The 25,794-nt window shown below is 38.2% G+C and overlaps 1 protein-coding gene across 1 annotated transcript in view; it reads left to right on the top strand.

Annotated features, from left to right (window-relative positions):
• The window catches only part of trdn (triadin), a 512,395-nt gene that overhangs the window by 3,051 nt on the left and 483,550 nt on the right, over positions 1-25,794 (top strand). The window contains exons 2-3 of the mRNA XM_069886892.1: positions 10,710-10,805; positions 19,201-19,253. The gene's annotated coding sequence lies outside the window, so the exon portion shown is untranslated. The remainder of the gene's footprint in view (positions 1-10,709; positions 10,806-19,200; positions 19,254-25,794) is intronic.

Here is a 25,794-nt window from a genome sequence, read left to right as displayed (position 1 = left end):
GATCTCACTTAGATTGCGTCGATGCTTGTGGCTTGCTGTTGTGGAGAGGCCAGCTTTTTGATGTTTTCTTTGGTAATTTCGTACATCAGATAAGTAGAGATGTCCTTTGCTTACTGTCACACAGACGTTCTTTCTGCATACTGTCATTACAAATACCACAAACCATCCTATCTTTAATTAATTCCTCATAGAGTATTCCAAAGTTAACAGGTCTTTGCCTTGATTTTCAAATCACTGACATACAATTGCTTTGACTCACCAGGCTTTTGGTCTCTAGTATTAAACTTGTGCCTTTCCATTGTCATGTTTCTCTGTGGATTGCACATATCCATGAATTTTCATTTTAAACATTCTGGGTCCTCTTTCTATTCAGCTGGACTGATAATGAGTTCCTCTTCTCACACTTCATCTGCAAACACAAATTACCTCTTCTTTTCAATGGCTTCCAGGCCAGCCAAATTTAACAAAATGTATGTTCTGGTGCAAGGAGGCTTGTTGCTAGGCACTGCCGCAACAAATATGTCATACTCTTGCTCAAAAATACACCAGTTCTCCGCTACATTTCCTTCAAATGTGAGTGGGTCAGGCCATCTAAACATGTCTGCCATTATGGCGACTGTTGCAAATGTGATTCTGGTTACTCACTGTGACCGATTGGAAGGCCTCAGGCTTGGGACATTCTTGATCCCACTTCTGACATCATGTTCATTAGTGCATGCTGAATAATTAGACGAGTCGGCAAATGAGGTGAACAAAACAACTAAACTGTACACAATCAAAGAGAGAGCCTACAATGTGGAATCTGCTCCCTGCTAGTACTCAATTGAACTAATGTGCCCGCACAGGGCTCATGCATGCACAGTGCACTTTTGGGAGTACGGTGGCTGCAATGCGATTGCAGCAGGTGCAGAGCAGCTGATGGCAGTGACTGTCTACACCCAGTAAGGATTTTGTAAAGCCCTTAAAAAGCCTCCATAGATTACTGGCAACTAAAAGTAGTTTGCATGCTCCAAGACCAACCATGCATAAGGCTTACCACAAAAAGTCATTGATCTGGAGAAGATTGATAATCTGCCTTCAGAAACCTGATTTCTCCATTTAAACAGATGATATAAAGAAAAGGGGTTTTCTTCAGTCTCTATTAGTGTTCCATTTTAGCTGTGGAGTGGGAAGTCACCTTGTTAACATTCCCAATCAGTAATTTGGAAGGAAGTTGCTGCAGTATCTGTTGAACATGCAACACCCATCCTGCCTATACAAATTACACCATCTTCAGTGTTCAGACAAGCATAAGAGGCCTCTAGAATGGACAGGTGTGTTCTGATCAGACATACACATGCCCACATACCTCAGCAATTTTAGGTTTGGAATCTTGAGTCCATGGTTAGTGCATTAACTGATGTGCCATAATGATGCACCAGCTAGGTAAGATAAAATATAAATATGGGTCTGGAAAAACTGATCAATGTAAGGGCCCTGTGAATGACAGCAAGAAAATTGTACATCAATCATTAATGGTCTTGTAGCTCTGTTTGTCATTAGAGAAATGAATCCTGGTTCAAGTAAGAAGCAACAACATAGAATAAGACAAATTTCTGTTCATACTGAGGAGTGAAGGGGTGCAAGGGTGTGTGGAAGTTGACAGTGCAACTTCTTTTAATTTGAAATAACCATTGCACACTTGCTATTAGACAAATTTAGTGGATTGAGATCTTGTTTAAGTGGCAAGAGGAATCAGGAAATTTGGAGATCAGACTTTATTGAAAATATTTGAAGGCTAAACACCCAAAGAAACAACAAAGAGGCTTAACTGAATCATTAGACCTTTTCAAATTGGCAACCCGCTAAATTGGCATATGAATGACCCGTTTTGAAAAAAAATGGTACCAAGAAATACCGGTCCTGTGCACCCTTTCAAATTTCTAACCTGGTATCATGGAGCTAAGGGGAGCTCAACCTCCAGCAGTGACACTCTTGAGTACTCACAGGCAGTGAATGCTTTGTTCTAGAAGGAGATTATGCATACCTCACTCCAGCCCTTCTAGGGGTACAGTTTGGGGAGGAGGGGTTGCAAGAATGTGTGTGTGTGTGTATGTGTGTGAGAGAGAGAGAGAAATGAGTGAGAAAAATGCAGTTTATAGTGAGTGTGAGAAAGTAGTATTGGGAATAAAGGACATACATGCACAATTTATAGCAAGTGTGAGAAAGTGGATGAACGTGGGAAAATCACACTGGCAATGAAACACTTGCATAAAATTGGTGGTTTGCCACCCAACCATCAGATCTGCTGGAAGTAATTGAGGATTTTTTTTTACTCCATACCACAAATGCTCAATTTGATGAACAGCATGTGGACTGTTTGTAGTCATTCCGACAAGTTCCTGTTGTTGTTCTCATTCTGCACTCTTTCCATATGCTTGTTAACAGTGTTCTCAGCTGTGATCTCACCTCTTTGCCCTTTCCATTCCCTGCCTTTTTAAAAACCTCCCATGCATGCAAGAACGTCATCAGCATGTCACTAAGGGGACTGGGCACAGCAAGTCGCCTGTTCAGACTGGACTCAATTCGAAATGGATAGCTGTGATACTAGCTCCCTAGGGGGTTAATTCCTGGGTCAATTTGGACCCCTATACCGGTTCAGGAGCGTTCACACTGGTATGTGAACTGGTAAATTGCTGGTTAATTACTCGTTTCAAGTACCGGTGTGAAAGGTGCTACTACTAACATATGGATTTGAACAAATTTGTCTAGCTTTACCATGGTCAAGTAAAAAAAGTGGTAGACAATGCAGAAAGCAAGAGAATCTCAGGTATTTCATAACACAGACGGACACTTTTAGGTCCACAATTTGATGCAAGCTTTATGAAAGAATAGTTCAGCTAATCTCACACAATGCTCTTGGCTTATAACTGCAAGCTTTTCCTTTCAAACACATTTGAAATGGAAACATTGCACCTGACACTGCTTTTCAGCTTTTAACTAATCCTTGAGTAAAAATCTCCTTGCTTGTAGTTCTTTTGTCATTCTGCTTCATTATATGCCTTCTGTTTCTTGACCATTTTGGCGGTGAAAATAGATTTTTTTTTTGCTGCTATCTTGATCCTTCCTGATTTTAAATACCTTTCTCAGATCTTTCTACAACTTCCTCAGTTTTAAACAGCACAACCTCTGCTTCTGCAATCACTCTATGTAACTGTGTGCGGACGAATGTAGGAAAGATGGTGGGCATCCCCACATTGAATCCTGTCCTGTGAACACAACTGATACCTGATTATAGTGATAACAAAAAATAATCCATATTGCTATGGCCAATTAAATCTTCCATCTTTAGCTTGTCAATTGAGAGCTGCAACACATCTTGCTTGTTGCAACCAAGTATACAGGGCCCCTCTCTGCAGGCTCAGCAGAGCATAGCAAATCAAATTGATAGTAGTCAGGAAAACCAAAGATAGAGGAATTACTCTTTGAGATCACATTAAATGCCAGTGATGATAAAGTAATAGATAGTTCCGACATCCTGTTACAGGAATTGGGACACTTTAAAATTGTGGATAAAGGCCCTGAGATTGTTAGGATACAAGATGTATGGATTGTGTGTTGGGCTAAAGTCAAGACAATTACTTACAATGGCTAATTAGGTTAACTGACCATTCTTGATCAGGTTGAAAAATATTGAAGATAGATGAGGAAAATGCATTTAAGTATGAATGTCACAAGTAGGTTTTAGCAGCTGTCTGCATGAAAATTAAGATTGGATTCAGGATTTATGCAAACATCCCTCAAGCCTAGAATCATTTGAGTAAAACCATCAAATCTTTCCTAACGCATGGTGCCCAGTGCATCATTTATATAATTCATTGGTACATTTTAGGAATTGCCAATTGTTCTATTTGATGTTAAGGCTGTGATTAATTATAAAGGTTGCAGATGTTGCCAGGCAGTATTTGAGTGAGCACGCTGAAGAAATGTTACTTGGGTCCTTGTTTTTTTGAAGTACTTTGTTAGTTTAACTTGCCTACTATCTTCCTATATCTTAGTTCGTGAATGAGGGAAAGATATTTTGACATACTGTCATAAGTAAGTTGAAGAAATTATGAAATTTAGACTCCATGCATGAATCAGCATACTGAACATCAACGGAGCATCATTCTAATTAAGATAAGACATGAGCCTAAATCAAGGATCAGTGAACTGCATGATTCAGTAGATAGAATGCATAATGAAGCCAAATAACAATGCCTAAGCCACTGGGTTTCTAGGCAGGTAAACTGTCTAGAATGGAAGGAAGAGCTGGTGCTTTATATTGAGCTGGGTATTACAGACAAATCGGACTAGATAAAAGTAAACACTGACAAAAAGGTTTTGATCTGAAATGTTGACACGGATTCTTTGTTAATAAATGCTACTGGCCCTACTGAGTGTTTCCAGCGTGGTCTGTTTTGATGAGTCAGAAATGAAGTTGTGATATACTATATTCAAAATTCCCTCCAAAAGGTGTGATATCTAAATTATATAATATAATTACAAAAATAAATTCTGGGACTTTTGAAAAGTTTAAAAATGATTGGGAAAGAGAACTCAACCTTCATATTTCTAATGAAAATTGGAATAAAGTTCTGCGACTGGTAAACTCTTCTCTATGTGCAAAACATTCACTAATACAGTTTAAAGTTGTTCATAGAGCTCATATGTCTAAAGATAAACTCCATCGCTTTTATTCTCATATCGATCCTATATGTGATAAATGTCAATTGGAAATAGCTTCCCTTACACATATGTTTTGGTCCTGTTCCTCTTTACAGAATTATTGGAAGGAAATTTTTTCCATTATATCTACTGTTTTGAATATTGATTTACAACCACATCCCATTACTGCAATTTTTGGATTACCTATGATAGATTTGACTTATTTATCTCTTCCTGCGGATCGTATGATTGCTTTTCTTACACTAATGGCTAGAAGATCTATACTATTAAATTGGAAAGAGGTAAATCCTCCCACTGTTTTCCAATGGTTTACCCAAACTATATTATGTTTAAATTTAGAGAAAATTAGAAACTCTGTCTATGAATCCCCTTCTAAGTTTGAGTTAACCTGGTGACCATTTATTCAATATTTTCATTTGTGGTGAGTTGATCTGGCTCTGTTTTCTTTCTATGGTTATGTATGATAATTGGGCTGTAAGATGAGATCGGAGTGATCGGCGTGGTTTAGGTATATTTGTAGGTTTTTTTTAAAGTTTTTTTAAAAGTTTTTTTTAATTCAGATTTGTTTTTTCTTCTTTTTTGGGGTTTTTTTTTCTCTCTTTTTTCATTTATTGTTATTAATTTTTTCTTTTTTTTTAGAGATAGTTCACACCCTAAACTGATTAATTTTTTTTATGATATATTTTTATTCTGTAATATTATTGTTTAATATCTCTGTATTAATTCATTACTTACTATGTATTTTTTTATATCTCTTTGAACTGTATGTGTTTATAAATTATAATAATAATAAAAAGATTGAAAAAGAAAGAAGTGAAGTTGTTTGTGTAAAATCATTGTCCAAAGGGCAGACAATTCTAGTTAACTACACAACTGAAATAGGTTTCTAGAATGTGCAGTAAATGCATTAAAATCAGACTTTTACCATCCAAGAGATTAATCTGTTGACAATACCATTCTTTACATTCAACCAGGTGTAGGAGCCATTCTTTGATACATTCATAATGCAGCCAAGATTGTTAACAGCTAATTATAGCTCTGCAGATGTGAAGGATTTGCCCATCAGAGATCAGGCTATTTGTGGAATGCATGAGCCCTGCCTGAGGAGATGGCTACAACATGAGAAGTGAATGCAGACTGCAAAGCTGAGAAGCTATCCTTAACAAGTCTAAAATGCTCAAACAGCAGCTGAAAGAAAATTCAGGACAATAAGTAAAATAGGAAAAGGAACTTTGGATGTAGCAAGTTCTGCAAAATATGAGATGAATGGCTGAATGTTGGAAAAAGAAGATAATTCTGTCAAAGGAACATTCACTCATTTATCTATCCCAAAGTGTTGATGCAAGGCCAACCAGACGAAAGTGGAGGAACAAATAATCCCGCTAAATTAAAACCAGGTTCAGGAACAGTTTCTCCCCCTCCACCATCAGACTCCTAAACAACAAACTGAATCAGAGACCCATTTAAGGACTCTTACTTTGCGCACTATTTATTTCTGAATATTTGTTCTTCTGTATTGCACAATTTGTTTGCACTTCTTTCTTGTTTACATTTATCTCTTTTGCATATATATCATGAGTACAGTTTTTTTTTGCAGTACTATTAAGTATAAATTCTGCCTGGCCCGCAGGAAAAATAATTTTAGGGTTGTGTATGATATTGTATGATATCGTCGCAGGCCAACACAGAAGACGGCGTTCAAACATGGCAATCGAGCAGGCTGCACATGGTGTCAGCGGCCTGTTCCCATAGGCCACTGCTAGCCAATCGCCAGCGATGGATTGCGAAAGGGCCAATTGGTGCTCAGGCTGGTACAAACCACACCCATCGATGACACTGCAGCAAAACAAGAAGATCCAGCCAATTGTCGACGGCGGATCATGAAGGAACGATGGTCACACTCATCGGTTACATGGCAGCCAGGGTCTGCCTAACTATATATAAGAGAGCAGCCAGTTCATTAATTCAGTGTCAACTGCACTCCTTGTTGTGTGTGTCTTATTTACGAGCTATAACCTTGAGACATGCCAAAATTACATGTGCTCCGACAAATTAGAACTTTGACTTTCGTGTTTTTGATGTACAATAAAATTACATTGTATGCAGCCAGGAGATCTCCTCAGAAGATGGCAAACCCAAATGGCCAAGAAACTTGTAGTGTCTTTTTAAATTGTAGTAGTATGTAGATTTACGTGCCAATAATGGAACCTTTACCTTTAGTCCAGAAATATGCCATATTCATACTTGGAAGTAATGCAAATAGAACTGATAACTTCACACTGTAAAGAAGATTGTTTCAATGCAATCATTAACTTTACCCAAATAATTCAGAAATGCATATAAAGATATATTTTTCAGATAACTGTGGAACTACAAGACAAATACCATCTGGAGAATTTAAAAAAAAAAATTCCTGAAGATGCAGTTTCTCGACTTGAAAAGTTGCATCTGTTTCTCTTTCCACACATGCTCCCTGACTTGCTGAGTCCTTATAGCACTGTTTTAATTGCAAATGCTATCAAATCCTAAATAGGAAGGAGGAATTGTCTGTACTACTAAATTGCATTCCAGTGACTCTCAAGGAGGAACAAAGCCAAATTAGAAATATTGACTCAGGCAGAGTTGATAATCTCAGCAGACAAAATGTACTCCACGGTATTCAGCTTGGTACCTGTTGAAAGAGTGACAATGTGAATATGTCCAGACTCAGGTTATCGTAATAGAATTTGAAAAAGGTTTTCTACTTCTCAAGGATTATAGAAGATGATTTGATAAACCTGTTTTGGGGATAAATTTCAGTGTGCTTTTTGCAAGGAATGGGTTAAAGCATGTAGAGCTTGAGAAAGGAAAGAATGGGTTAAAGCTTGTAGAGGTGAGAAAGGAAGGAATGGGTTAAAGCTTGTAGAGGTTGAGAAAGGTAGGAATGGGTTAAAGCTTGTAGAGGTTGAGAAAGGAAGGAATGGGTTAAAGCTTGTAGAGGTTGAGAAAGGAAGGAATGGGTTAAAGCTTGTAGAGGTTGAGAAAGGAAGGAATGGGTTAAAGCTTGTAGAGGTTGAGAAAGGAAGGAATGGCTTAAAGCTTGTAGAGGTTGAGAAAGGAAGGAATGGCTTAAAGCTTGTAGAGGTTGAGAAAGGAAGGAATGGCTTAAAGCTTGTAGAGGTTGAGAAAGGAAGGAATGGCTTAAAGCTTGTAGAGGTTGAGAAAGGAAGGAATGGATTAAAGCTTGTAGAGGTTGAGAAAGGAAGGAATGGGTTAAAGCATGTCGAGCTTGATAAAGTGAGCTCATATCTTCCTTAACCATAGTTGTCATCCTCCATAATTGACAGGGACTTTGACTGCATTTAGTCTCTTTTTTTAAACCTCTACTTTCAACTGTTCACCTTACTACTTTCAAAAGGATTTCAGGGTTGTGTAAAACCAGAACAGGAATACTTAGATTAATGGTGAAAGATGAGAACATGAAGAGGAACTTCTTTATCTAGAGGTAATGAGAGTGTAGAATGAGTGGTGGATGTGGATTCAATCTCAATATTTAAGAGAAATTTGAATAGGTGTGTAAGTGGAACAAGAGTGCCATGGATTAAATGGGCCCAAGGGCAACTTCAGTGCTGTATAATGCCATAATGCAGAAAAGGCTATAGGATCAGATGGCATCAAAACAGTAATTCTGAAGACTACATTTCTAAACTGTCTGCTGTTCTGGTAAGATTCCATACAAACCAATGAGGAAAATTACCTGAATTTGTTCATTTTCTCAAAAGTCCAATCCTGCTAATTTTCAACCTGTCAGTCTGCTATCAATTATCACCAAAATAGTATTGCCAGGATATTTCAGTTTCATGCGCCATCACAGCCAAGTCCAAACTTGAACCAAAGAGCTGCATTGCAGGGTGAGAGAGTGATTCCCCTGGACATCAGGACAGCATATGGCTGCATGTGGTATCCATAGGCTTACCTAGGGTATGGCAGTTAAGCCCTGGGCACTACTTGCAGGTGGTTGGCCACTGTCCTCGCCTCGCCTGCCCAATATGCCCAACAAAAAACATATCCCACCACAAATACATTTCCAACCCAGGGGTACAGTGCTGCCAGGGCTCACTTGAGCACTGCTCTGCACCTCACCAGGCTGCTCTGGACTGGTATCTCATTGGGCCGCTTTTGGGTCATTTTTAGGCCATTCCAGCACCTCACCCAATGCGGGATCAATGGAAAAAATTGCTGTCTTCCTTACCCATAATCCCCCTCACAGCTGGAACTGTTCTCTCAGTGCCAGCGCCAGAGAAATGCTGAGGGGGGAGGGAAGGAGATAGCGAGACTGACTGCTTCTCCCCGTTTTTTTTAAAAAAAACTTTTGCCTGTCCAACTCCTAACCCTGTTACAATGAACTCAGTTACGAGGAACGGTGCTGATTTAGGGAATGGGAATTCATGACATCTGAGAAAATGCCCAATACATATGTGGCTGCTCTTCACAACTAGCCCAATTTGTATGTGAAAACTGTCCAAATGTCTACTTTGTGTTTTTTTTTGTTTAAACAGGGTAGGGGGTGGGGAAAGAAACACAATTTCAGTGCTTGCTATAGGTGCTATTTTACCTAGATATGCTACTCAGAAATGAGAGCGCTCCTAGCTGAACAAGGAATACCCGTGCAAGTAATATGTGACAATAGAACAGTTTACGTCACAAGAATTCAGAAAGTTTGCTGCAGAGTATGGGTTGGTTATCACTACATCATCCCCATACCATCCCAAAAAACATGCATTAATTGAAAGACAAGTGCAAACTGTGAAGCGCACACTAGTTAAGTGTCGCAAAACAAAAGAAGACCCATACCTAGCTCTTCCATCATTACAAGCAACACCTTTTAAGGGCTGACATGAAGTCCCCGGCAGAACTTCTAAATGGCAGGAGACATAAAACAACTCTGCCAAGCAAAATACACCCTTCAGAAGACCAGGAGGAAACCAGAAGATAACTGGCTGACTCGCAAGAAGAAGGACGTCAGCATTATGACAAACATGCACAAACATTGTCAGAACTCTTCAAAGGGCAGCATGTGCATATTCAAGAGCTGATGTTGACAACATGGACCCCAGCAAAGGGCATCAGAGAAGCTGAGACACCACGATCATATACATTGTTGAGACCGACTCTGGCAATTTGCTGAGGAGGAACAGAATTCACATCCGGCTGACACAAGATGTGATGAAGCAAAAAGTTTTAATACCAGCAAAGTCTGCTACACCAATATCAAGTGAGGTATCAAGTGAAAAGACCACAACCACTAATTCCGAAACATCAACACAGCAGTTGTCAGGTGAAGAACAACAAGGTCCATCACCTACATGTATACCAGCAACACAGAGCACAACGGTCGCAAACAAATCCACAAGATTGCAAAGCAACCTACTACTGCCAGTGTGATATCGATAAGAATTATTTAAAAATAGTTGTGTAACTAAACTAGTGTACAAGTTCAATTACTTAAGTTGCACTGGAAAGAAAGTGATAAAAAACACTAAATTTTCTTTATCTTGAGAAGGAGGGATGTTATATAGTCTGGATAATCTGAACTAATTTGTAACCGCGTAAGAATACGGCTGTAGTAACTGTAGTGGTAGTGCACCACTGTGGAGCTTATGTATACGAGTGTGTGAACAGTTTCCGAAGATGATGGAAGACCAGTAAGTAAAATCTCTTTTGTTATTTGAATCTTGCATCTCTACTTTATTTAAGAAGCCTCCTAAGTAACAGAGACATAACCAATTGTATCAACGTCTCCTGCGAGAACTTGGAAGAAATGAACATGGTAATAGAGAGAACATGGAATCTCAACATGGAAACACTACAGATCAAGATCAAACTTAGATTACTGGAAGTGAAAAGTAGCAGTTCTACCAGCTCCTCAATATACCACTGTTATGTTGCTGATGGGAAAAAAAAACAGTGAATTGTTTCCACCACAACTGACTCTTAAATCTCTTTCAATTGTGTTCATTCAGTTAGGTGGAGTGAAACATGAAAATCTGCAGATGTTGAGATTGTGAAGCACAGAAATGCTGGACAAATTCAGCAGCCCTCACAACGTTCCATACGAGGTAAAGATATATAACTAATGTTTTGGGTTTGAAAAGGCTCAGTTGTTCAATAATCAATGTAGATGCAGGCAAACAAGTCAGTCTTCTCTGCTGGATGTCTTTCCATTTCTATATTTATCTATAATGATATGGATGATGGGTTTAATTTTGCTGAAGGAAAGTTGTAAAATTGCTTTATGGATGGATATTCTTTGATGTTATAACTCCAAGGATGAGATTAGTCATCAATCAAAGTTATAATATTGCTCTGTGTAAGGTGCAATGAAGAGCCAGTCTCTTCTGGTCAAATGCTTGTTGATGAGATGATACTGTATATTGATGATTGATTGATAAATCAACAAACACACAGTTTTGAGCAGATGCCCTCAGTAGGGCATAAAAACAATGACATTCTTAATTTGACAAAGCAACCATTCAGATGGAAGAATTCTTGCAAAAAGCAGATACTAAAAATTTTTAAAGTTCTAATATTTTTAAATAGTTCATGGAAATGCAAATAATAATGCTAGAACTTTAAATATCATAAACATGCAAAAACTAAATATATTTTAGCTAATTGAAACTGACAAGTGTTATTCTTTAGGAATACACATATTCACACTTATATACCCTTATATTTGTTACTTTATAACAGTCAAGAAGGTTGTTCAGGATTATATGTTCGTATGGCATTTATTACCCATTTGTATTGATTGATTTTGCAAAGACTTGAACAGCACACACTGGGGTGATTTATTGTTTCATCAACATCAACTTCTGACTATATGTGCTTATCTTCACATATGCAGACACCAAAAAATACTGTCAGTTTTGCAGATTGATAATAGAAAGTGCTGAGAGTTTTGCCATCATTCCAACAACTATTGTAATATGATTAGCATTCTCACCTACAACATTCAACTTCTGAATTTTAAGCTTGGTAATTTAAAACTTCCACCAACGTCCATTAAAACTATTTTTAATTAATGCCCCCAAAGATGATAAATTATTGTTATGACCTGATCATGTGTTAGAATTTAAGATAATAATTCCAAGATTGTTACAGATAATGGAAAATATGGATTAATTGATCAGCTTAATCTGATAAGGTGAAAATATGAAAACAACTGGTTATCTTATTAAGTTATTGCCAATGGCGGAGGTCTTATTGATTGCTGGTGATAATGTTCACAAGGTAACAAGAGAAAGAGGTAATGTATCTGAGCAAAATATAGCTGATTTGCTCTTTTTGTAGTCAATTTATTGATCTATACTTTTCATTTTTCATGGCAACTTTAAGTGCTGTAACACCAATGAATAATTACTACTCTTGACCTTTGGATCATTGCTCTTGAACTGATGCCTAAGGGCAATGAGCATCGGAAAATATGAAAGTTATTAGACTTTTGTACACATCATTATTCAATTTTTCAAAATAAACTGGATGCAAAATTTAGGCCTTTAATTCAAATAGTGAAACATTAGAGCGGTAAAGTTATTTTTAATGATATTATACAAAATTGAATGTACTATCAGAGACACTCCATTTAAATTTAATACACAAGCAATACTTTTTTTCCAAGCAGCACTGAGTACCATTTATCTAAGGAGATTCAGATTTATTGTCAAAGTACATACATGACATCACATACAACCCTGAGATTCTTTTTCCTGCAGGCAAGGCAGAATTACCACTTATTTGTAGTGCAAAGAAACTGTGCACAGTGTACACATGTAAACAAATAAACAACAGAGGAGAAAAAAACAATAACATGCAAAAGTAAGAGTCCTTAAATGAATCCTTGATTGAGTTTGTTGTTAAAGACTCTGATAGTGGAGCGGTAGCAGCTGAACCTGCTGGAGCGAATCTTGTGGCACCTATACCACTTTCCTGATGGCAGCAGCGAGAACAGAGCTTGTGGTGGGTGGTGTGGCTCCTTGATGATTGCTGCTACTCTCCAACATCACAGTTCCTCACTGATGTTCTTGATGGTGGGAAGGGGTTTGCCTGTAATGTCCTTGATAGTATCCACTACCTTTTACAGGGCATTCCGCTCAGGGGTATTGGTATTCCCATAGCAGACCATGACACAGCCAGAACATATCCCACCACAAATTTGCCATGTATACAATAGCTAGAGATTGAGGAGTCAATTGGTTACAAAAACATTTCTTTTCATTGACACCATAATGTACAACGCTTGGTTGAAGATGTCCAATTTACTAACAACCCATAGTTATGAACTGAACTGGCAAGTAGAATGGTATCAAATTCCCATTTGAATGTGGTTGAGTATAATTTAAATTATTTTTTAAAAAGATTCGCAACCCCCCCCCCTCCCCGCTCGCTCCATCATGGCCACCACCTTGCTCACACCATCATAGCCACCCCCCGCTTGCTCTGACACAATCCCCCTGCCCACTCCACAGTCCCCCATGCCACTGCTCCGACACGGTCACCCCACTCCAACGAGGTCCCCCGTCCACTCTGATGCAGCCATCCTCACTCCCCCTTTCATCTCACTTGCTCCTTCTTCCCTCCCTCTCGCTTGTTACACCCGAGAGAGGGAGGGGAGGGGAGGAAGTGAGTGAGTGGGATGGAGAAGACAAAAACCACAGTGAGTCAACAAAGGCCATTCCCACTGTCATTTTACCTACAATGCATGAAACGGGTCAGGTCAAAGAAGGGAGTGATAATGAATTACTTTTTATTATGTACAGTACTTGTGTCATTACCTGTATTATTATGTACTGTATTATGCAAGTGAGGAAACAGGGATGGTAGGTCTCAAAGGCAAGGACTCTGGACACACAGTTTTTGTAGGGAAGGATTTTCAACAGCCATAGGAAAGTAATAGCGGACAATTAATAAAAAAAACATGGGGAAAATAGCATGGGAAAAATACACACACACACACAATGAACTGGTACATACAATTACCAAGGAAAAATCACTAATGATGCCCCACCACCCCTTGACTCAGTGCAGACACGGCTCTATGCTACAAGGGACACTAATTAAATGCTCCCAACTCTTTTAACAGTGCACATCTTACCAACAGTTTCTCCAGCACCCTTCCACATTTCTAGGCCTGGAGTGAAGCAGGGTGGTCCCAAGCTGGCAAAAAGAGAGAACAAAGAGCACATGGCACCTTTATAGTGCTAGGGGGACAACTCCACATCATTTACCGGGGGCCAATGGCTCGGTGTCATGAGGGCTAATTCAATTACAACAGCCAATGGCCCAAGGCCAAGTACAGGTAGGCTGGAGAGTGCAGTCCAGGTAATTTACATGGACCAACAACAAGATGTGCAGTAGTGGGTGAGGCGGAATCAAACATTGATTAGCAGCTGGTGTGCCCTCTGACTAGGTAAGGGTCAGTGCTGTCACGTGACAGCCACAACCCTTCCCAATACATGTGTTTAAGATGTTTTAGTATTGGTAAGTGTTTTTATGCATATGACCTAAATATGCTATATACTAAGATAAACAATTGCCTAACTGATGCTAACTAAAAACCGTATGTACTTGTTCAAACTTGAATACAAATTTGAGTTAAAGACAGAGCTAGGTAATGGAACATGTATTTAACCCGGGGAATGCCTCTCGTGTGTTCATTGAATAATATTTTCAAGAATGTGGCATGATGTTAATTTGCAATGTTGAATTTCAGTTCAAATAGTGGAATGGAGTCTTCATGAATAACCTTAGGGCAATAAAAATAATAATGTAAGTGCATTCAGAGAGGGCACTTCCTCCCTTCCATCTCCTTTCTCTTTCCTTCCTTCTTTTTCCTCTGTCCTCAACTCTTACTTTCCCTCTTCTTGTCCATGCTTCTAAAACAGCTGTTGCTTGTGGGAGTTTGAATAATGCAGCTGAAAATAATGTAGCAGCTCACTTATGAGCATCCCCAGCACCTCCCAGGGGATTGAGGAGATGGTCATAGAAATGAGTCCTTTAGCCCACCACATCCAAATTGACTTTCTTTCCCATTTACACCATTCCTATTTACTCCATTCTAAGGCTGTATCTTTTAATACCTTACTTATTTAACTGGATAAAAATCAGTTAAGCATAGTGATTGTATATGATTCCACCACAATCATGTCTTGCATTCATAACCAAGTTCGAAATATATATGAAGTCCATCTTCCTAGAATCACTTAATCATGCAGCATCAGAGCTAAGATGTGATGGCAATGTCATAATGTTATCTATAACAAAAACAGGACTAATTACTTTTTTGTTTGATGAAAAGTGACAGCTTTGTGTGAAAGCTGGTCTTCAACTGCATATAATGTGTCTCTCCCAGAACCATTATGAAGCCCACAAGCTGGTAAAATCCAATTGCCCATGATGTTGCTTCTCTTTAATCAAGGCGATGTGTTCCCTTCTCCTCGATCTTCAAGTATAATTAGTGTAAAGAATTAAGTTGCAACCCAGGACATGTAGCAGGTAGTAATTTCCACTAATGTAAATGATCCTTAGAATAAGAAAGTCAGTATGCAAAATAATTTTCTGGGGTGCAGAGCAGTCCCGACTTAGTGAATAACTGGTATTCCACCCACAGAAGGTGACAGATCTATGACCCAAGTGCCTTTGAACATCTGTGCGCTTCTCTGTAAAAGAGGACTTGTTTACTTTTTCTTTCCACTGCAGGTAATATTGGTATCCCAGGAGACTGCTACAAAATACACATTTTATTTTGAAAGCTTCATGTCAAAAATGCTCAGATTATTCCAAAATTTTTGCAACTCCAGAGTTCTACATGTAGTTCTGCCTGACAGCTCTCTTCAAGATTGAAGTGATTTGTTCACTTTAGGCAAAGCAGCATCAATGAAAAGGATTATCCTCTGTTGAATTTGTGCTACAATTCTTCTCAACATTTTTCACAAGCAGTACACTGATCGTAATTAGTGAATAAAGCCAATCACTTCCTTTTTGAAAGCACACTTTCAGTTAGAATATTGAAGCCTTGCATTTACTTGTGGTTGGTTTATCCAAAAAGGTAAAATATTTTGATTGGCATTGCTTGAATGCTCAGGCCTATGACTGAGATTTGTGCATGAAAATCGTGTGTGAGCAAGATGGAATCATTTTAGAGCATGCTTATGTGCATGTTTTGAATGATTCAGTTATAATAACTACTTTTCAATGTACTCTTTTCAAAAGTATACTCTGCACTTGCAAAACTTGCTATTTATGTGATGATGTCAGAAAACATTTTTTTAAATGACAGAACTACACAAGATGGTTGAAATGAACTTCTGAATAGATGAACACTTTGAAGTGTAAGTAATATAACATTAGTCTTCTGCAAATTATGACCTCTATTTTGGCAAATATTTGTTCAGATTATTTATAGTGACACAATTCACTCTATTTTTGTGTGTGTCCATCAGCCAGCTCCCCACCATGACTACCAGCCCCCCCACATCTCCATCGGGCACACAAAACTCAAAACGGTCAACCAGTTTACCTATCTCGGCTGCACCATTTCATCAGATGCAAGGATCGACAACGAGATAGACAACAGACTCGCCAAGGCAAATAGCGCCTTTGGAAGACTACACAAAAGAGTCTGGAAAAACAACCAACTGAAAAACCTCACAAAGATAAGTGTATACAGAGCCGTTGTCATACCCACACTCCTGTTCGGCTCCGAATCATGGGTCCTCTACCGGCATCACCTACGGCTCCTAGAACGCTTCCACCAGCGTTGTCTCCGCTCCATCCTCAACATTCATTGGAGCGCTTTCATCCCTAGCGTCGAAGTACTCGAGATGGCAGAGGTCGACAGCATCGAGTCCACGCTGCTGAAGATCCAGGTGCGCTGGGTGGGTCACGTCTCCAGAATGGAGGACCATCGCCTTCCCAAGATCGTGTTATATGGCGAGCTCTCCACTGGCCACCGTGACAGAGGTGCACCAAAGAAAAGGTACAAGGACTGCCTAAAGAAATCTCTTGGTGCCTGCCACATTGACCACCGCCAGTGGGCTGATATCGCCTCAAACCGTGCATCTTGCCGCCTCACAGTTTGGCGGGCAGCAACCTCCTTTGAAGAAGACCGCAGAGCCCACCTCACTGACAAAAGGCAAAGGAGGAAAAAGCCAACACCCAACCCCAACCAACCAATTTTCCCCTGCAACTGCTGCAACCATGTCTGCCTGTCCCGCATCGGACTTGTGAGCCACCAACGAGCCTTCAGCTGACGTGGACATTTTACCCCCTCCATAAATCTTCGTCCGCGAAGCCAAGCCAAAGAAATGTACACTCTGTCCAATCTAATACTGCGTCTTCCAACATTCATACCAACTTTGTTACAATAATTGTATTACTCATAAGAATACTTTGACAATGATTGGTTTAATATACTTACATATTTTCAGAATGGAGACATTGCTTTGGTTTGAATTTTGAGTGGTTGAATACAAAATAAATGAAATTTAATGAAGCAGTGAAATCAACATGTATGATATTTTCTCAGGTATAATCTGATTGTCTACTAAATAATTATTTTATATTCAAAAGTAGAATATTTTCCTGGTACAAATAGCACAGTGAAAGTGGACATAGTCTTTCTTTCTTTTAATATTTTTATTAATTTTAATAAAGAGCTTATACAATATAATATGATATTGATACTTATACTTAATTAATAAAACAATCAGTATGTCAAAAGCAAATATAAATTTAAAAATATATTAATAATTCAAATAATTATTTTAAAAATGAAAACTAATAATAGGAAAAGGGAAAAAATTTAAAAAAAAGAGAAAATAGAAAAGAGGAATATAACAAAAGGAGACAAAACATAAAGAAAAATTCAATACTCCTCCATTACAGCGTTGCCAGATGCTATGTATGATTAACATTAAAGGAAAAACGATCGGAGAAAGAAAAAATAAAAAACAACATGGAAAAGATAATAGTCGGGCAAATAAATTACATTGTTGTGAAGTTATAAAAATAAGTGTCAGTCATAAATGACCCCACAGCATCTGAGATCTTGTATCTAAATTATTAACTGAATAACGAATCTTTTCCATATTCAAATAAGACACGAAGACATGCAACCATTGATCAGGAGTAGGTAGGGCAGAATTCTTCCATTTAAGTAAAATTGCATGACTCACCAAAAGAGATATCATGGCTCTGAACTGAGGACAAAGAAGAATCAAACCCTCCCATTATACAGAAGAGGGCCACCAAAGGATTCGGTACTTAATCTATATTAAAAATTATAGACTAAAGTCCAGAAAAACTCTTTTCAATATTTTTCTAGACTAGGACAAGTTTAGAACATATGAATTAATGAAGCTTCTCCATTCTTACACATGTCACAACAGGGACTCGTATCAGAGTAGAAATTCGACAATTTAACCTTAGACATATTTGCTCTGTGTACCACCTTAAATTGTAATAAACAATAATGAGCACATAATGAAGAACTATTAACCAACTTAACAATTGTGTCCCAATCCACATCTGATATAGTCAAATTTAAATCCTGTTCCCAACCATTTTTAATTTTAACTAGAGAAGTCTGTTTTAAACATAACAATTTCTTGCAAATAGTAGATATTAAACTTTTACAAGAAGGAAGAAAACTAAAAAACTCAACTACAAAATTTGATTCAGCCTCTCTTGGAAAATCAGAAAGTTGTAATTCAAGAAAATGTTGGATTTGCAAATATCTAAAATATTGAGATTTGGGCAGGTTAAATTTCTCAGAAAGCTGCAAAATATCCATCAATGAACATATCCTTTAAATTTTGAATTCCCTCTCTATTCCATTTTTGAAAAATAGCATCATGCAAAGAAAGTTTTTAAAAAATGACTAGATAAGATAGGGCTGAAAGAGAAAAATTATGAAATACCAAATGTTTTCTAAACTGCCCAAATTCTCACAGAATGTTTAACAATGAGATTATCTATTAATTTAGTTGAAAATGAAAGTGAAGAGACAAGAAGTGCTAAATTGGAAAAAAAATTGGGATACAAGAAGTGGAAAGGTGAAAAATTGGGGGTGGTTAAATTCAGCTCTATTGATACCCATAATTGGGTGGTCAGAATGATTATTGAAAAAAAAAGACCAAAATGTAAGACATCGTATATTGACTGCCCAATAGTAAAATATAAAGTTAGGCAGAGTCATACTGAGAAACATAGAAAATAGGTGCAGGAGTAGATCATTTGGCCTTTCAAGCCACACTGCCATTGATTTTGATCATGGCTGACCATCTGTAGTAGAAGATAATTAAGGCAAGAATGCTTACCCTTCTATGTATAAGATGATATAGCCAAATCAAGTAAGTCATAAAAAGATTTAGGAACAAAAAATTAACAGTTTTATTTTTCATAAATTTTTATGTTTTTCAATTTATATCCTGAAAACTGACTCAATTATGAAAGAAATGACATTGTATGGAGGAAGGAGGCAACTGGATCTGAATTAAAAAGTCAAGGTATGAGATCATCTGCATAAAGGGAGACTTTATATCCAATCCCTTTCCTCTGTATCCCCAAGATATCTTTGGACTCATGAAAAGCAATTGCTAATGGATTAATTGCCAGATCAGATAATAAAGGACTTCTCACACATCCTTGATGAGTGCAACATTGTAGATTGAAAGGCTATTGTTGTAAATTAGTAAGATGGCCGTAAATACAATAATTTAACCCATGTAAAAAAAAAATCAGAACCAAAATTAAAATTTTCAAGAGTTGTAAACATTCTATTCAATCAAAAGATTTTTCTGCATTCGATGAAAGAATATACTCAGGAGTTTTCCCGGAGGGCAAATACATCATATTCATTAAGTGACGTATATTAAAATAAGAATATCAGTTTTTAATAAATCCCACCTGATCTTCAGAATTAACTGATGGTAGAACGTTTTCATTAGCTAAAATTTTATCCAAAATTTAGCATCAACATTTAGTAAAGTAATTGGTCTTTCAGAGGAAGATTTGATTGTGTCTTTACCTTTCTTTATAATTAATGCCATGCAAGCCTTACTAAATTAATCTAGTTTACCCTATTTAAATGAATCTACAAACACCAAACTCAAATAAGTTGTGTAAAATTGAGAAAATAATTTGAAAAAATCCACAGGAAATCCATTGAGTCCAGGGGCCTTTTCAGATTGTAATGAAGAAATAACAACCATTATTTCCTCTTGTGAGATAAATTCATCCAGTCAAATTTGACTAACTGAAGAAATCATGGGAATATTCAATTGGTCTTGAAAATTCTTCATCAAATTACCGTCATTCTCTGGCAGTATGCCATTAGGCAAGTGAACCAGCCCCGCTTGTCACACACGTGGCGGGGCAGCCAGCCAAAATGTCACATTCGGGGGTTTCCTCCTGACCTCGGCACCGGGCACAGAAGCCTGCGCTTGGGGACCCACGTGACACCCCAGTGATGTTGGGGTCCCCCAGCATGGTTCTCAGTTAGGTCCGGGCTGGGAGTATAAGACCAGCCAGGCAGCCTGAAATAAATCAGTTTTTGCTCACTGAACTCAACCCATCTGGTTGTGTGATCCTTCAGTTAGCAGTGTAGCCGCCGCTACAATTCATACATTCAAAAGAGTATACTTTGGAATAGAATCTTTTAAATATATTTTCCTGAAATAATAACAAAGCAACTGTTAAAATTCAAAACAACATTATACATACTAAAATAAATATTCTGATGAATAAGAATCAATACCCCTCTAGATTTAGCTTGAAAGGAAGAATGATAATGCTGCCCCTTCTGCCACAACATTAGGTGCAAAACATCACTGCCACAAATATGTCTCCTGTAAAGCTATAATCATTGTTTTAAATGTGAAGCCAATTTTCTTCATTTTACTGGATGATTTAGGCCTTTCACATTCCAACTGAGGAACTTAATAGGATTAGCCATGATTACTCAGTGATCAAAAGAAAATAATAGCAATAATATTAATTTCAAAAATTCCAGTGAGCAGGTGCAGATCTGAGTTTGTGCAGCATGTGCAACAACCTCCAGCCTGAAGATGGCCCTGTAAAACCAGAAAGTACAACTCCAAAAGCTAGAATTAAAAAAAACATCATGATGATGAAGCACCATGGCAACACAAAACACCCAGGAATCCATCCCTGTCTTCTCCATTCCCACTCCCCGAAGGCTGTCAAATAGACCAATAGTGTACTAATTAAATCTAGAAACCTACTCTCTTCCAGTGAGATTAGATGTTCCCACTCAAAAGCAAAATAATAAACATTACCCCTGCAGCTGTTTATTCCAAACCAAAAGAAGTTATCATGTTTAGACTAATCAAAAAACACATCAAAAAAAGATTGAAAACTTTTCATAAAGCTTTTAGTTTTTCCTTCAACCACTCCAATTTAAAACAACTCGCAATAACAATGCATTCTCTGTGAAAAAGCCTTTCAAAACAACCATTCAACAGAAAAAGGAAAAAGAAAATGTCATTCAAGACCTGGAGCGTGAAGGTTGTGAGTGTATTCCCAAGTGTCATCCATTGTACAAAACCATTTCTAGTTTCTGCTGGGAAGAGAAATGCAAAGATCAGCTTGGAACAGCAATGAAGGCTTACACCCATGCTTGAATAGCTCTGACATAATTTCCCTGTAGACAATCTGCTGGGGGGCGGGGGGTAACCTTGTGCGATTCTAAACTGTTTGCCATAATATTGCCATGTACCTTTACGATGGGCTTCATGGATCAGCAGTTCCTTTGTTTGACAGCAATTTAGGCTTAGGCAATAGTGAATGATGTGCTCTATCAAGCTCCAGTGGTGTCGGGAACATCTCTTCCCCAAAAACCATGAGCAGCGGGTCAGAGAAAAATTTAGTAAGCGTGCCAGTTTCAGTATCTTCAGCCAAGCCCACAATTCTGCTGTCTATTTTTACTTTCTAAATTTATAATTCTCGCCATTTACTTCTCATTATTCTCTTCCAGGTGACAAACCTGATTGCTCAAATCCTTTAAAGTAGATTCTGCTGAGGTCAAACAATCACCTTGTTCTTCTGTAGAACGACAGGCCTTGTGTATTTTCCAATACCAAAAACCCAGCATTTAGAACTTTAAATTCTGCAGTGATAAATACTTTGACCTGCTCAAGCTTAGTAAACAGGTTTGCCAGTGGATTAGTTAGAGTTTCTTGTTTCTTTTCATTTTTTTCCAACCTTTCCACTTCTTGTATCCATTTTAACTTAGATGAGAGGCCAAACATGAAATTCAACACCTTTTTGAAAGTTTTAAAGGAATACTGAAAGTACTGAACTGACATGAGAGACAACTACTCCATATCACACCCAACCAGAAGGCCCACTGACATAGTCTTGAAGAGTATGTAAACACTTGTGATTTGAATTCAGTTATCACCTTTTTCGCTAGTTTGTTCTGTCCTTTTCTATTTAAATATAAGTTATGAAATATTTTTTCATACAATATCCTTTTGAAAGATCAAAGATGAACATATGTTATTAGAAACAGTAACCATTGAATCTAATAAGGAAACAGAATGGTGATGAGAACACCTCGTATGTATCGTCATTTTCATTTCAGATTCTCTCTCTTTTTCCCCTCAACCAAAATTCACTTATATGCATTTTACAATAGATATTTTGAGATAGCAGTCAGTACTAATGCCATTGCTAACTATTCTTGTATAGAGATCTACTATTAAACCCTGAATGTCACCTAATAGGATAATAATAAATCAAGAATTGAATTTTGCTCAATCTTAGCTGTATGATGTATTACTATACAGGAGATGCATTTAACCAACACGATATCAAAAGAGTTTAGCATGTTAAATAAAACATTTTCTTATATAGTTGGATAAATACATTCAGTTCTGAGCATGGAAATACTTCCAAAACATCATGAATTAACCTTTTTCACCTCATGGATGTTGAATAATCTATTATGTAATTCCAGCATCTTTTGATTTAGTTTCTGATTTTCGGTATTTGCAATTTTTCTCTTTATTCTGAATTGACAGATTGTAACTTCCTCAGAGCATCAAACCCATTATTTTCCTCTCAAACTTGCACATTTCTCAGGAGCAACTTTACTCCACAATCCAGTTCTGAATCAGTTGGTGATGCAAGCAGGACCAACACCTTATCGTCTGGAATTTCTCCACCCCCTCCCTCTCCTTTCTTTACTCGGCTCTCCTGAAAATAAACACTTTAACCAAGCTCTTGTAGAGCTTTAACCAAGCTCATGTATCTTAGTACCTCTCATGTAGTTTGGAATGCGGTGTACGGTCAAAATTTATTTAACAAAATTCAGCTTCCTTCCTGGTTTTGCTGTGTTAAAGGCACCATTCTTTCAAGTGAAAGCAAAGATAGAATTTTCAACACATCGAAGTATCCAAAAGCAATTCACAGCCAATTAAATAATTCCTTGGTGGTTTCACTATTATAATGCAGTAATCTGCAGCCAATTTACACCCAGCAAGAAATCACAAACAGCATTAAATATTCTGTTTTAGTGATTTTTGGTGAGAGATTATTGCTATACAGGATAGCAGGTGGGAATCATTTTCTTAGAGCAACCTCATAAGAGCTTTTCAGTCCATCTGAGGAATCTGGAAAGGTATGAGTTTCATATCTCTTAAGAAGGTATCCCTTTCAACAATACATTCCTCTCATGCTGCAATGCTTTAAGTTATTTATTGGTAATTCATATTATGATAGAGATTATCAGCTTGCTTCTAACTCCACAGTTGCTCTCTGATTACTTAGAAATAGTGAAGAAACTCACTAACAATCAAACTCAGCAAGAATTTGAATTTACATGATGGCCATGGTGCAGAGACTTACTTTCACCTTTCAGAAGAGCATCACATTTGCTTCCTCCTCATTCCCTCACTGATTACCTCAAGCCAAGTCAAGTCACCTTCATTTATCGTTTATACCATAACCAGTCATAGCACAGTGAAGCATTCCTCCAGAACCATAAAACAGATTTACAAGTAGAAATGAACTAATTTGTCATTATACAATAAAAAAAATCATGATATACTAGTAAACATATGTTCTTCGAATTGAGGAGCCTGATGGATTGGAGATAAAAACTGTTGCACAATTTGGATGTGTGGGTCATAATGCTACGATACCTTCTTCCAGATGGCAAAGGGGAGAAAAGTTTACAAAAGTGTGTGTGAAGTTCTTCACAATGTTATTTGCCTTCCGTATTCATCATGTCTTGTAGATGTCCGTCATGGTTGGAAGAGCGACCCCAATGATCTTCTCCACTGACTCCACTATCCTCTGCATGTTCTAAGGTGGTACAGTTTCTAAACCAGGTGGTGATGCAATTGCTCAGGATGCTCTCAATGCATCCTCTTTAGAATGTAGTGAGGATGGAGGGTGGGAGATGAACTTTCCTCAGCCTTCGCAGGAAGCAGAGGCACTGCTGGGCTTTCTTGACTATGGAGCTGGTGTTGAGGGACCAGCTGAGATTCTCTGCCATGCACATCAACAAACTTGGTACTCTTGACGACTTCAACGGTAGAACCATCAGTGGAGAGTGATCCCTGGGCCCTCCTGAAGTTGACAACGATCTCTTTTGTTTTACGAACATTCAGATACACCAGTCCGTTAGCGACTGCACGTCATCTCTGTACTCTGACTCATCATTCTTGCTGATAAGGCCCACCATGGTCGTATCTTGATGATGTAGTTCAAACTGTATTTTGCTGTATGGTCATGAATCAGCAGAGTGAACAGCAATGGACTAAGCACACAGCCCTGAGAGGTCATGTGTTTAGGAAGTGCTGTTTCTGATCTGGACTGCCTGGGGTCTCCCCATCAGGAAGTCAAGAATCCAATTGAAGAGGGAGGTGTTTAGGTCCAACAGGCTCAACTTCTCTATCAGGTACTCAGGTATGATTCTGTTGAATGCCAAAATGAAGTCAATAAACAGCATTCAAACATGTGTGTCCTTATTTTCCAGATGGGTAAGGGCTAGATTGAGGGTGGTGGCGATGGCATTGTCTGTAGAGTGGTTGGATCTATATGCAAACTGCAGGGGGTCCAGTAAAGGGGACAGCAAGAGCATGATGTGCTCCATGACTAGACTCTCGAAGCACTTTATGACATTAGAGGTGAGTGCGCCAGGGTAGTAGTAATTGAGGCAGGACACTGATGACTTTTTTGGCATGGGGATGATGGTGGTGGCCTTGAAGCACATTGGAACCATGACGCTGCTCAGGGAGATGTTAAAGATGTTGGTGATAACATCTGTCAGCTGAGCCGCACATCCTCTGACGCTCTACCAGGAATTCCTCCCAGACTAGCAGCTTTCCATGGGTTGACCTTGCCTAACACTATACTTGCATTGGCCACTATAAGACACAGCACCTGATCATTTGGAGGAGAGGTGGTCTTCTTCACTACCATATCATTGTCACTATATAAGCCAGCTATGCCAGGGAGCAGCTGAGGAATTGTAATCTGCAATTGTCTCCTCATTTTCAGCAACAGAAGGACATTGCCAATGAATATTACCGTGATCCTAATATAGTTCAGAATAGAAGAAGAGCAAAGCAAAAGTCAATGAGTGAGCAGCTAAACAAAGTGTAACCCCTGAACTTACTGTGAAAAATAGACATTGAAAGAGACTGGAAAAAAAAGCATGAGCAGAAGTGAAGCAAATCAGGAAAAATAGTAGAGTGGAAGTGAGTGTTGAACAGATAAGGATGAGAAAAGAAAGTAAGAGAAATGGGATTGTGAGCCAGCGTAAAGATGCAACAGGAGTGATCTGATCAAGGACTCAATATAAGGCGGGGCAGACAGAACTGAGTTTCTAATTTCTTCTTTACTTATGATTTTTTTAAAAATTAGACATACAGCATGGTAGCATACAGGTGCACCCCAAGGATGCATCCTTAACTCACTCCTCTACTCATTATGCACCCACGACTGTGTGACCAGGCACAATTCCAATGCTATCTACAAGTTTACCGATGACACCACAGTTGTGAACAGAATTACAAA

Source organism: Narcine bancroftii, chromosome 6 (genome assembly GCF_036971445.1).
Source record: "Narcine bancroftii isolate sNarBan1 chromosome 6, sNarBan1.hap1, whole genome shotgun sequence".
NCBI classification, from domain to species: domain Eukaryota; kingdom Metazoa; phylum Chordata; class Chondrichthyes; order Torpediniformes; family Narcinidae; genus Narcine; species Narcine bancroftii.
Note: the sequence above shows the minus strand (reverse complement) of the source record. Positions and strands in the feature narration are given on the sequence as shown.